The 13,869-nt window shown below is 26.8% G+C and overlaps 1 protein-coding gene across 5 annotated transcripts in view; it reads right to left on the bottom strand.

The window, feature by feature from the left end:
- LOC127289468 (nuclear nucleic acid-binding protein C1D-like) overlaps positions 1-6,155 on the bottom strand; it is a 31,589-nt gene extending 25,434 nt beyond the window's left edge. For 2 of the 5 annotated variants that reach the window (XM_051317420.1, XM_051317421.1), the window contains exon 1: positions 5,982-6,155. The gene's annotated coding sequence lies outside the window, so the exon portion shown is untranslated. The other 3 variants (XM_051317419.1, XM_051317422.1, XM_051317423.1) reach the window with 3 other exon arrangements.
- Between the last annotated feature and the right edge of the window lie 7,714 nt (positions 6,156-13,869).

Raw genomic sequence — 13,869 nt, 5'->3', positions numbered from 1 at the left:
AGAAATAATTTTGATACTTTTTCTATGCCTTGGGATTTTGCCGTAGCATTTAATTTAATTATTCGTGAATAAAGAATATATAAAATAAATTGTTTAATTATTTTGTTTAATTGATATCATAAAAAGTTAGCAAAACAGTCGAAAATTTCGGTCAGAAATAATTTTGACACTTTTTCTACGCATTGGGATTTTGCCGTAGCATCTAATTTAATTATTCGTGGAGAAAAAATACGTCAAAAAAATTATTTGACAATTTTTTATAATTAATATGAAAAAAAGTTACAAAAACAGTCGAAAATTTGGGTAAGAAATTATTTTGACACTTTTTCTATGCATTGGAATTTTGCCGTAGCAGCTAATTTAATTATTCGTGAAGAAGGAGTATGTCAAATAAATTGTTTATTTTGTTTTTATGATTAATAACATAAAAGTTAGCAAAATAGTCGAAAATTTAAGTCAGAAATAATTTTGACAATTTTTCCATGCATTGGGATTTTGCCGTAGCATCTAATTAATTATTCGTGAAGAAATAGATTATTTGACTATTTTTTATAATTAATATGATAAAAACTTAGCAAAACAGTCTATAATCTGGGTCAGAAATAATTTTGACAATTTTTTTGTGCCATAGGTATTTACCGTTTCAGCTAATTTAATTATTTGTGAAGAAAAACTACGCCAAATAAAATATTTGACTTTTGTAAGAATTAAAAACGTATACATGTAACAGTAGGGTCTAAAATCTTTGTCAGAAATAAGATTCGATTGTTAGGTTTTTATAAGGAATTTGGTCGTTAGTCTGATAGTTGAGTATATAGATTTATTGTTAAATAAACGAAGCTGATGTACGCAATGTTTATATAAACGATTTTTAAAGAAATAATTTTTTAAAATGAAAAATTCTATACCTAATTTTTTAAACTATATTTCTAGTATTTTTCATTAATCATCAAATTATAAAAAAATATTTTTTAAGCAGAAAATTATAGAATTTTTCATTTTAAAAAATTATTTCTTTAAAAATCGTTTATATATAAACGTTGCGTACTTCAGCTTCGTTTAAATAAGTCGTTTTCGACTTACTAATTATATTAAAATGATTTTGAAGATGAAAGAATATAAATTTTAGAAAATTCTGATAGAATATTGTGAAGTTTAGTGTCATTTTTAAATATTTTGAGAAAGTAATTGTGGGATTTGATTACGGCAAAATCATGAGTGTTCAGTTTTTTTTATCCTTTTATTTACAGTGGTTGCACTGCTAACTTGATATCAAGTTAGCTGTGCACCCTGTTTTTTTTAAAAAATCAAAAACGGCAAAATTGGGAATTTCACGAATAATTAGCGGCATATTTTCCAATATGAGATTTCTGATTTTACGAGAGTTGTTTTTCTAACTTGATACACCTGGCAACCATCTAATTACAAAAAAATTTATCCTGTGAGAAGTTTCTACTTTATGAAATGAAAAGAATTTTATTCTTTATCAAATTAATAACGTTTTTCATGTATTTCTGAAAAACGGGAACAGGTAGAAATTTATTTCAAATGGATTTTTAACCTATAAATATGTCAAAAACATGCTACACAATCCGTTTTTATCCGCATTTTTGTGAAAGCTATCTTCGCTTCTAGAGCACCGTGCGCAGAGGACTCCGTTTTCTGGCGAGAAAAATTTATGTGCCCTTCTTTGATCCGGCAGCTCAATTTCAAAAGATTGTGTTAAATTTCAGACAATAATTGAGGCTCTGGATCTTAAAAGGGCACACGCGCCATTCACTTTCGCATTGTGTATGTGCCCTTTCAAGATCCGAAGCCTCAATTATAATAAGAGAAATTTTTAGTGATTTCTGTTGATGAAGAATTTATTAGAAATCACATAGAAAAATTGAATTCCAAAGTTTTTAATTGAGAAATGCTTTCATATAATTGGATTTTCGAAGAGTATTATAAAAATCATTAAAAATAATTCAAATTTTTGCCAATAATTAAATTTCAAGTGATTTTGAATTAAAAAATTTTGGTAATTTTATTTGCTAATTTTTTTAAAATTATAAACAATTATTAAATTTCATAAAAATTTTAATTAAAAAATAGTTGAAGATAATTGAATTTGTGAAGAATTTCATTAAAATTATTAAAAATAATTAATTTAGTAAAGAATTTTAGTTAAAAATTTGTTAAATAATTGAAATAAAAAGATGTGCATTGTATACTAAAAAAACGTACTTTGTTTAAAAATTTTGTAAAAAAAAAGTAAAAAAAAATGTAAAAAAATTCGAAAAAGTCGAAAAAAGTCGTATTTTTGAAAAAAAGTCGAAAAAGTCGTACAATCCAAAGCCTGCATTATTTAATATAAATAGTAATTACGTGTAGTGAGACGTATGAATTTGAATGCTATAATTTCGCATTTTTTCAATAAAGAATGTTCATTATTAATTATTCAATTAGTAGTAAAATTAAACGCGCGCAGGCGCGCCAAATTGCCTATTTAATTGTTTGTTATAAAGAAATTAAAGATTAATATTATCAATAATAATTTAATTTATTAGAATATTATTACATATTAAATGATAATAATGAAAATTATATGTTTACAGGCCTCGGATTATACGATATTTTCCGACTTTTTTCAAAAATACGACTTTTATCGACTTATTTTAATAAAATGCGACATTTTTTTTACATTTGAAAAAAAATGTAAATAAAATACATTTTTTTAGTATAAAATTTATATCTTCTTCAGATCTTCTTGAATTCAATTATTTAACAAATTTTGAACTAAAATGATTCTTCACTAAATTAATTATTTTTAATAATTTTAATGAAATACATCACAAATTCAATTATATCAAAATTATTGTTCAATTAAAATTTTTATGAAATTTAACAATTGTTTATAATTTTAAAAAAAATATCACAATAAAATTGAATTATTTTTCAAAAATTTCAATTCCAAATAAACTAAAATTCAATTATTACCCGAAATTTTAATTCAAAATCAATTAAAAATCCAATAATTATCCAAAATTTTCAATTTAAAATTTAATTATTTACCAAGTTTTCAATTTAAAATGAAATAAAATTCAATTATTTTCTAAAATTTCTATTCAAAATTAATTATCCAAATTTTCAATCAAAAATTAACTCAAATTAAATTATTATCCAAAATTTCAATTAAAATTCAATTATTTCCCAAAATTTTCAAATCAAAATGAACTGAAATTCAAATAATTTTCCAAATTTACAATTAAATAAAATTTAATTATTCTCAAAAATTTGAATTCAAAATTAATTGAATTTTCAATAATTTGAATTTAAAAGCATCTAAAATTTCTAAAATTTTCCATCGAATTTTTTTTTTTGAAATTTAATAATTTCAATTATAACTCTAAGGAAATTCAATTATTTTTAACTATTTTAATAATATTCTTTGAAAATTCAACTATCTGAAACCATTTTTCAATTAAAAATGATTTTCAAATTATTGTATTTTGTCCGCATTTTCTAATAAATTTTTAGTGAAATCATCTAAAATTTTAATTACAAAACAATTAAAGGTTTAATTAATTTCAAAAATCTCAATTTTAAATCTTTGAAAATTCAATTAAATTTAAAAAATGTTTTCCAAAAATTGTTTGATAAATTATTTTTAGTTTTGTAAAATTTAATAATTGTTTGAAAATTAACAATATGTTTTGAAATTTAATTATTTCTAAAAATTCCAACTTTAACCCTTCGAAAAGGATTATTATTAAAAAAAAATTTTATTTTAAAATCTGTAAAATATTTTTGTTAAAATAAAAAACAAATCCATTTTTTTTGGAATATAAATAGACTAAAACGACTTTTTGTGTCTTTAAGTTAATTCGAGGCCTGTGTTTTTATAATTAATATTGAATAGGTATTCATTGGCCCCTGGTACCTTAAAAATTAATTTTTAAAAATAAATTTTTTTCAAATTACTATCTTGTACGAAATTTCCTGGCGCATCATAAATTTTTTGTATTTGTATACAATTTTTGAATCAATATACAACTTTAAAAAAAATTTCGTTGGTAAACGTTGTGTACCTCAGCTTCGTGAATTGAATTTTCGAATTTGGAATTTTAAAGAAACTTATTTCGAAATTTGGAAACACAATTATACAACTTTGGCAAAAATGAGAAAAAGAATTGTCAAAATTTGACACGTCATAAGATTACTATTCAAAAAAACACGTGAAATCAGAAAAGGCCAACTTCAAGTTAGGACAGAAGGACAGACCAAGCATTTTATTAATATATTACACGCGCGCAAGCGCGCGTCCAACTTTCATTGCAATGGTTATTTTAAAATAATAATAATATTAATAATAATAATAATAATTCTGCATCAGTGGAGTATTAAAATAATAATAGGTATATTTCTAATTTTCACGTTATCATTTATTTATACACAGAAAAAAATGAGTTTGATGTTATATAAATAAATAAATTTAAGAAAAAATTTTAAAATATAAATATTAAAATTTTAGAAATAAATATTTTTGATAAAGTCAATGTTCGATGAATTTTTTATAATCTTTTAAATTACAAAAAATTAATTATGCTAAATATTTTTTTGTATTTTCTATAAATATTTCGTTGCAAATCAAAATTTTAAATTTATGTTTTTTTTCAAAAAATTTAATTAACTGATAATTAATAAGTATTAAAAAATTATGTAATCAAAAAGAAATTTAAATTAACTGAAAATTATTAATTATATTTTAAAAAGTATTAAGCAATTAAAAAATATTTAAAAATTTTGAAAAAATAAAACCTAAAAAAAATTTGTAATGTTTTAAACTTTAAACTTAAATTAAAAATTAAAATCAAATTGAAAATTTTTTAAAAAAGCAAACTATTTTTATATTGTTTATAGATAAAAAAAATATAACAATTTAATAATTAATAATAATAAATTTGTGAATAATAATATATAATAAATAATAATGAATAATGAAAAAATAATGAAAGATAAATAATAATTATAAGTTAAAATGTTCTAATTATCTGTAATAATCATTATATTTAAAAAAATGTATATATAATATAATAAATTTATAAATAATAATAAAAATTATATTATAATTGAAACTTTTTTTTTTCTATAAATACCAAGTAGGAAATATACTGGTGCTGCACACAATGAACAATATTTTTTTTTTTACTTTAAACTGTCACTTAGTATATGACTTAATTAATGACCATGAATAAAAATATCCGTCGTGTTAACCATAAAATATTACGAAATCAAGAATTGTCAAAATTTTAGAAAAACAAAAGGAACAAAATACGACTAACTTCAAGTGTGGACAGACGGAATGACTGAATGAATACGGAAAATATTATAGTTAATAATAATACCGCATTTCAAGAGAAAACCTTATTTTGTTTTTAAATGTCAACTAGACCTTAAGAAAATTTTTTTTTATGTAAAAAAGAGGAAAATTTTAATTATTTATAGTTTTAAAAAAATAAATTTTTTTCGTCTAATATTTTCAGAAACTTATTTTCATCAGTAGAAGTAAAAAAAGAATATTAAACATTGAAAATTAGGTTTGTTAATTTGTGGTGATCCGTTTTTGAAATTTTGACCCAACGACAAAATTATTTCTTTTGTAACTAACTTATTATTTTTTAATCATTTTGCAACAGTTATATTAAATATAATAGTAATAATAGTTATTTTTTATGAACGCGCCGTAATTGATGCACTCGACGTAATTGGTACACTTACCCTACACAAAATAAAAATTGTGTAGAGTTTAAAGTTATTACTTTTTAATTTTATTTTGCGACTGTAATCAGTTTGACGAAGTAGGATTAGACAATATTTAAACAATTGTGTTCTTCATTCAAGGCACGTGTTCATCATCATACTTTATAACCTAAACTCATTTTATTTTACACGTTGACTAGACAAATAAAAATATTTATATTAAATGAAAATCTTACTTGTATCTTGCTTGATTAATAAAAATGAACTAATTGGATATATTTATCAAATGATCCTGTTCTGCTTTTTAAAAAATACAAAATAACAATTTTAAATTATTTTGATAATTAATTCCCAAAGGTCTAAACACAACAGCTTTGCAAGTGAGATAGGATAGGACTCGGCACAGTCACATCATAATGCTGAGTCTACATTAAAGGCCAAAGCAGAATAAGGCAGTCCAACTTGTGACGTAGTGTAACGTCACTTTTCAAAATGGTGGCTGGTCGGAAGACATGCAATGCATTGAAGTCAATAGAGCGAATCAGTTTTTTTAACATTGGGAACCGCAGAGCTGCGATAAGCCATCTGGTGTCGACCCACTTGCGGTAGCCATTTTTTATTTTGTCTCTGTCTAACATATGTATAAAGAAAGAGACAAAACAGCAAGATGGTTGCCTCAAGTGGGTTCAGGGTTGAGTAGTTACACAAGGTTTCGGATACCAATAACTTTTGAAAAATTAATTTTTGAACTCAAGTGTAATTGTAAAATATTTTTTATTTATCGAGATCTATTTTTTAAAATAATAAAAATTAATTTTTTGATTTTATAATTTTAAAAAATAGATCTCGATAAATAAAAAATATTTTACAATTACAATTGGGTTCAAAAATTAATTTTTTTAAAGTTATGTTAAAAAAATTGATTCGCTCCATTGACTTCAATGCATTGCATGTCTTCCGACAAGCCGCCATTTTGAAAAGTGACGTCTCGCTATGTCACAAGTTGGATTGCCTTATGGAGGTTCTACAATAGGTGCAAAAGCCAAGTACAAGTACAAGTCCAAATGCAAATCCCATGAGTGCAAGAGAGATACATAGACTACCTATCCCCTTCGCAGTCATTATATTGCCACTTCGACTTGCACTTGGCTTTTGCACCTATTCTGGAACCTACGGAAGCCTGTACGGCTCACGAGCGTCTCGGACGCAAGTGGCGCCCTATCGAAAATTCCGACATCGGAACATAGATTGTAGCCTACATCTGAAACGTTATCTAAATGCATATAGGAAACTATATCGGGAACCATATGGGATGCTATATCGGAAACTATACAGGAATCGATGTTGGAAATTGGGACAGGCAAAGATGTATTTTCCCATATAGTTTCCGATATGGTTTCTACCCAGTTGAAAATTCCGACCTCGTTTACGACGTCGTATTCTAAGTAGTTTGCGACGTAGTAAACGACGTAGAAAACGACATAGTAGCAAACTACGTCGTTTACTACGTCGTTTACGATGTCGTTTACTACGTCGTTTACGATGTTGCAAAAATTATTTTAATATTATTTATTTAGTAATTTAGTAAGTCCAATATCCAATATTAAAAATTTTAATAATAATTTAAAAAATCAATAATTTAAAAAAAATTTATTTTTATTATTTTTTAATAGTTATTATTATTATTTTATTTTTAATATTTAAATTAAAATAAAAAAATGGTCATCAAAATATTAGTGAAACCATTTCTTCCAAAAAAGAATTTGTCTCAAATCCAATAAAGGAGAGACATCGGGCAGAAAAAAATTTCGACAAAAAAAAAATTTTCGATCACTGCTTATATACCAATCTAATGGCACCTCAACTGCGAGAAACAGTTATGATGTTCGCCCTCCCTGTGGCGTTGAGCGAACTTAAGTCCAGAGCTGAGCCATCAGCGCAGCGCGGAAACATTTGAAAAATTTGATTTTATTAGATATTTTATTTTATTTTAAATATGACAAATAATTAACTTAATAAATAATTAATGTCATAAATAATTATTAATAACATAATGTCATACTTAATAATTCGTTAATTAATTATTTTTAACGAAAATTTGACAAAAAAAAATTTGTTGGACAAAAAAAATATTACCATTAAAAAATAATTTTTTTGTTAAATTTTCGTAGTAAAAAAAATTTTTTCAAGACAATTATTTGTGACCTAAAAAAATATCACGATGAGAATATAATTAACAAAAAAAATTACTCGTAGCACAGAAAAAATTTCACCATGAGAAAATAATTTTTTTAAAATTTTATTTGTAAAAAATTTATTGGTAGCTCAAAAAAAATATCACGATGAGAAAATAATTTTTTGTCAAATTTTCTTTGTAAATAAATTAATTAACTAAATAACGTACCGTAAAACGGGGTTATTTCGCTCATTGCGGGTAAATTCGCTCACCCACTTTTATGCTTTATTTCAGCTTTAAAATAAAGTTTAATACATTTAAAATGAACTTAAATTAAATTATTATCCAAAATTTCAATTAAAATTCAATTATTTCACAAAATTTTCAATTCAAAATGAACTGAAATTCAATTATTTTCCAAATTTAAAATCAAATAAAATTTCATTATTCTCAAAAATTTGAATTCAAAATTAATTGAATTTTCAATAATTTGAATTTAAAAGCATCTAAAATTTCTAAAATTTTCCATCGAAATTTTTTTTTTTTGAATAATTTCAATTATAACTCTAAGGAAATTCAATTATTTTTAACTATTGTAATAATATTCTTTGAAAATTCAACTATCTGAAACCATTTTTCAATTAAAAATGATTTTTAAATTATTGTATTTTGTCCGCATTTTCTAATAAATTTTTAGTGAAATCATCTAAAATTTTAATTACAAAACACTTAAAGTTTCAATTAATTTCAAAAATCGCAATTTTAAATCTTTGAAAATTCAATTAAATTTAAAAAATGTTTTCCAAAAATTGTTTGATAAATTATTTTTAGTTCTGTAAAATTTAATAATTGTTTGAAAATTAACAATATCTTTTGAAATTTAATTATTTCTAAAAATTTCAACTTTAACCCTTTGAAAAGGATTATTATTAAAAAAAAAATTTTATTTAAAAATCTGTAAAACATTTTTGTTAAAATGAAAAACAAATCCACTTTTTTTTGGAATATAAATCGACTAAAACGACTGTTTTGTGTCTTTAAGTTGATTCGAGGCCTGTGTTTTTATAATTAATATTTAATAGGTAATCGTTGGCCCCTGGTACCTTAAAAATAAATTTTTTTCAAATTACTATCTTGTACGAAATTTCCTGGCGCATCTTTTTTCTCATCATAAATTTTTTGTATTTGTATACAATTCTGAATCAATATACAATTTTTGAATTAATATACAACTTTAAAAAAAATTTCGTTGGTAAACGTTGTGTACTTCAGCTTCGTGAATTGAATTTTCGAATTTGGAATTTTAAAGAAACTTATTCCGAAATTTGGAAACACAATTATACAACTTTGGCAAAAATGAGAAAAAGAATTGTGAAAATTTGACACGTCATAAGATTACTATTCAAAAAAACACGTGAAATCAGAAAAGACCAACTTCAAGTTAGGACAGAAAGACAGACCTAACATTTTATTATTATATAATTATTTAATTAATTTTTTTTACAGAGAAATTTTTACAACAAAATTATTTTTCATCGTGATTTTTTTTAAAAACACAAATATTTTTTTTTTCAAAGAAAATTTGAAAAAAAATTATTATTTTATCATTGTGATATTCTTTTGTGCTACGAATAAATTTTTGGTAAATTTTCGTAGTAAAAAAAATTAACGATTTATTACGGTATTAGTGAATTAATTGTTTTGGAGAGAAAATTTGACAAAAAAGTTATTTTCTTATCGTGATAATTTTTTTAGGCCATAAAATATTTTTTTTACAGAGAAAATTTAAAGATAATTAAATTTCTCATCTTGATATTATTTTTGTGCTACAAATATTTTTTTGTTACATTTTCGTTGTAAAAAATTAAGTAACTAATAATTACCGTAAAACAGGGTTATTTCGCTCAGTGCGGGTAAAGTCGCTCACCCATTTTTTTGCTTTAAATTTGATTAAAAACTAAAATTTAGTATTTCTATTAACAAATTTAACATTTTTACCTGCTAATAAATGTATTAAACTTTATTTTAAAGCTGAAATAAAGCATAAAAGTGGGTGAGCGAATTTACCCGCAATGAGCGAAATAACCCCGTTTTACGGTACGTTATTTAGTTAATTAATTTATTTACAAAGAAAATTTGACAAAAAATTATTTTCTCATCGTGATATTTTTTTTGAGCTACCAATAAATTTTTTACAAATAAAATTTTAAAAAAATTATTTTCTCATGGTGAAATTTTTTCTGTGCTACGAGTAATTTTTTTTGTTAATTATATTCTCATCGTGATATTTTTTTAGGTCACAAATAATTGTCTTGAAAAAATTTTTTTTACTACGAAAATTTAACAAAAAAATTATTTTTTAATGGTAATATTTTTTTTGTCCAACAAATTTTTTTTTTGTCAAATTTTCGTTAAAAATAATTAATTAACGAATTATTAAGTATGACATTATGTTATTAATAATTATTTATGACATTAATTATTTATTAAGTTAATTATTTGTCATATTTAAAATAAAATAAAATATCTAATAAAATCAAATTTTTCAAATGTTTCCGCGCTGCGCTGATGGCTCAGCTCTGGACTTAAGTTCGCTCAACGCCACAGGGAGGGCGAACATCATAACTGTTTCTCGCAGTTGAGGTGCCATTAGATTGGTATATAAGCAGTGATCGAAAATTTTTTTTTTGTCGAAATTTTTTTCTGCCCGATGTCTCTCCTTTATTGGATTTGAGACAAATTCTTTTTTGGAAGAAATGGTTTCACTAATATTTTGATGACCATTTTTTTATTTTAATTTAAATATTAAAAATAAAATAATAATAATAACTATTAAAAAATAATAAAAATAAATTTTTTTTAAATTATTGATTTTTTAAATTATTATTAAAATTTTTAATATTGGATATTGGACTTACTAAATTACTAAATAAATAATATTAAAATAATTTTTGCAACATCGTAAACGACGTAGTAAACGACATCGTAAACGACGTAGTAAACGACGTAGTTTGCTACTATGTCGTTTTCTACGTCGTTTACTACGTCGCAAACTACTTAGAATACGACGTCGTAAACGAGGTCGGAATTTTCAACTGGGTAGAAACCATATCGGAAACTATATGGGAAAATACATCTTTGCCTGTCCCAATTTCCAACATCGATTCCTGTATAGTTTCCGATATAGCATCCCATATGGTTCCCGATATAGTTTCCTATATGCATTTAGATAACGTTTCAGATGTAGGCTACAATCTATGTTCCGATGTCGGAATTTTCGATAGGGCGGTGTTTCGTGCCACTTGTGGTACGAAACAGCGCCACTTGCGTCCGAGACGCTCGTGAGCCGTACAGGCTTCCGAAACCTTTATAAAGGCGCCGTCCCATGACAACGTGAAACACCGGCGTAAGGACCTGTCCAGAATAGACAAGAAACGTGAACGTAACGTCACAATGTATTTTAAATGGATACGTTACGTTTACGTTCATGTTTTTGGTCTATTGTGGACTCAACCTAAAGGCCAAAGCAGAATATTCTTGAAGGCCTAAGCACAACTAACCCACAGCGAGAAAGCAGCGGGCTTATTGAACTCGCACGACAGCACACCTTTTAACCGGGGTGGAAGAAGTATACGAAATAAAATATGTTTGTCAGTGAATGTGGTCAGACGTAATATTTTATTGTTCTGTTTAATTTTTCTATCACTTGTATCACCGATGCCGAGTATGCTTGCGTCGTTTACCATTGGAGTAAAAAAAACGGGAATATGTTTTGTCTCTTTTACTCCAATGGTACACGACGCAAGCATACTCGGTTTCGGTGAGGTATACAAGAGCCTTAAGGCCTTAAGGCCTGAGCAGAATAGAAACGTAACCGGAATCGTAATTGCAAACTCAACCGGAAGAATGAGTTAGAGAAGGATAGACATATTGTTTCTCCTTCTCTAACTCATTATTCCGGTTGCGTTTACAATTCTGGTTACGTTTCTATTCTGCTCAGGCCTTTAACTATGCGTAATCCATTTTTAAATAGCCAACGCTTTTAAGGTGCTTTTATACCTACAGTATTTTGGTCAATTAATTGGCTGGATTTAAATTTCACGGATGTACCGCTGAATTTGATTGGCTGTACAATAAATTTCATTTTTGTGTTTTCTAAAGATAAGAACTATGGAAATGGAATTTTTAATATCGCCAATTAAATTAAAGGCGCCGTTCCATGACAGCGTGAAACGCCGGCGTAAAGCGAAAAGCATGAGATCGAAAGAGATAATGAGATATCTTTATCTCTTTCGTTCTCATGCTTTCCGCTTTTACGCCGGCGTTTCACGCTGTCATGAGACGGCGCCTTTCATAATATGACCGTGAAAATTCAATCCAACCGATAATACACCGCTGATATTAGGGTACGGACACACTATCTCATGCATATACACTGTGGGTTGGTTTTCATTGTCTCCACGCGTCATTTGTCATAATTTTCGTCACCCTGCTCTAGTGAAAATTTAGTAACTTTATAGTAACTTTTAATTTTAACAATTAAAGGCCTAAGCAGAATAGATTTTTCAACGGGAACGCAATCGTAAACGGAAACGTAAGAATAAGTAAGAGAAGGATAGCAAATATATTTATTCTTCTCTCACTCATTCTTACGTTTCCGTTTACGATTGCGTTCCCGTTCAAGAATCTATTCTGCTTTGGCCTTCAGTCACTAAAATTTCACTAGAACAGGGTGCGGTAGTTGACGAGAATTATGACATGTGGCGAGTAGAAAATTTGGCGATTAAGGCCTAAGCACAACTGAATCGGGTACGCAGGTCGAATACGGGATATGTAAGTTCCCGCAACCGCCTTTAATTGTGCGTTGAAATACGGTTGCGCGAAACCGTTTTTTCAAACGCACAATTAAAGACGGTTGCGGGAACTTACATATCCCGTATTCGACCTGCGTACCCGACTCAGTGCTGCTTAGGCCTTTAGAGAAAATGGAAACCTTCCATCGGTTCGTTGCCATTGTCATCACTCGCCATTTGTCATAATTCTCTACTAACGTACCCTGCTATGATGAAAATTCATTCAATTTACGGTAACTTTTATGGAGCATTTACACCTTCGGTAAAAAATTTTCTTCTCTTTACATTTTCCGAAATACACATACCTGATAGGTTGTCCAAAATCTGATTCATTGTGGACAACCAATCAGGTAAGTGTATTTCGGAAAATATAAAGAGCAGGGTACGGTAGTTGAAAATTATGACAAATGGCGAGTGTGGACTTTGGCTAAAGAAATAAAAACCAAAATGTCTGACGAAGTAGGTAAAAGTCATTAGACAAAAGTAGTTCGCAGATGCATGCGTTAGATAAGGATAGATATAATATGTATTTGACGTATCCTTTTCTATCTTATGAACAACGTTCGCGAGCGAGCTTTGACCTTTTGGCAAATTAAGGCCTTTCTCCAATAGGAACCTAAACTTTTGCGTTGCGTGACTGACGCGTTGATTTTAGCATTGGTTGCCAATAGCAACCGACGCAATGCATACGCAACGCAAGAGTTTAAGATCCTATTGGAGAAAGGCCTTTAGAAGTGTCACCGGGGTGGACGCAACCGAAAAACTTTGTAGAAGTTGCGCAATAGACCTTTTCATGCTGATTGTTCTGTCCTTATCTAACGCATACAATGACTATGAGGTTGGATTTACATGTACATGTAGAATGCAAAACCGAAAATAATGAGAGTGAAAAGGACAGGGATATATCACTATCCTTTTCACTCTCATTATTATCGGTTTTCCATTCTGCATTTACATCAATATGTAACTCCATCCTGAGTTGGAAGAGGACAGAATGATCAGCATGAAAATGTCTATATTTCGGGCGTTTCACTTTATGTCGACAATTGTGAATTTGACATAATATTCATTATGCTCTTTTCATTTTTGATAAGT

The sequence above is a fragment of the Leptopilina boulardi genome, unplaced genomic scaffold (genome assembly GCF_019393585.1).
Source record: "Leptopilina boulardi isolate dan_hultmark-lab unplaced genomic scaffold, ZJU_Lbou_2.1 LbouV2_41, whole genome shotgun sequence".
Taxonomy (NCBI): Eukaryota; Metazoa; Arthropoda; class Insecta; order Hymenoptera; family Figitidae; genus Leptopilina; species Leptopilina boulardi.
This window is presented reverse-complemented; position numbering and strand designations above follow the sequence as displayed.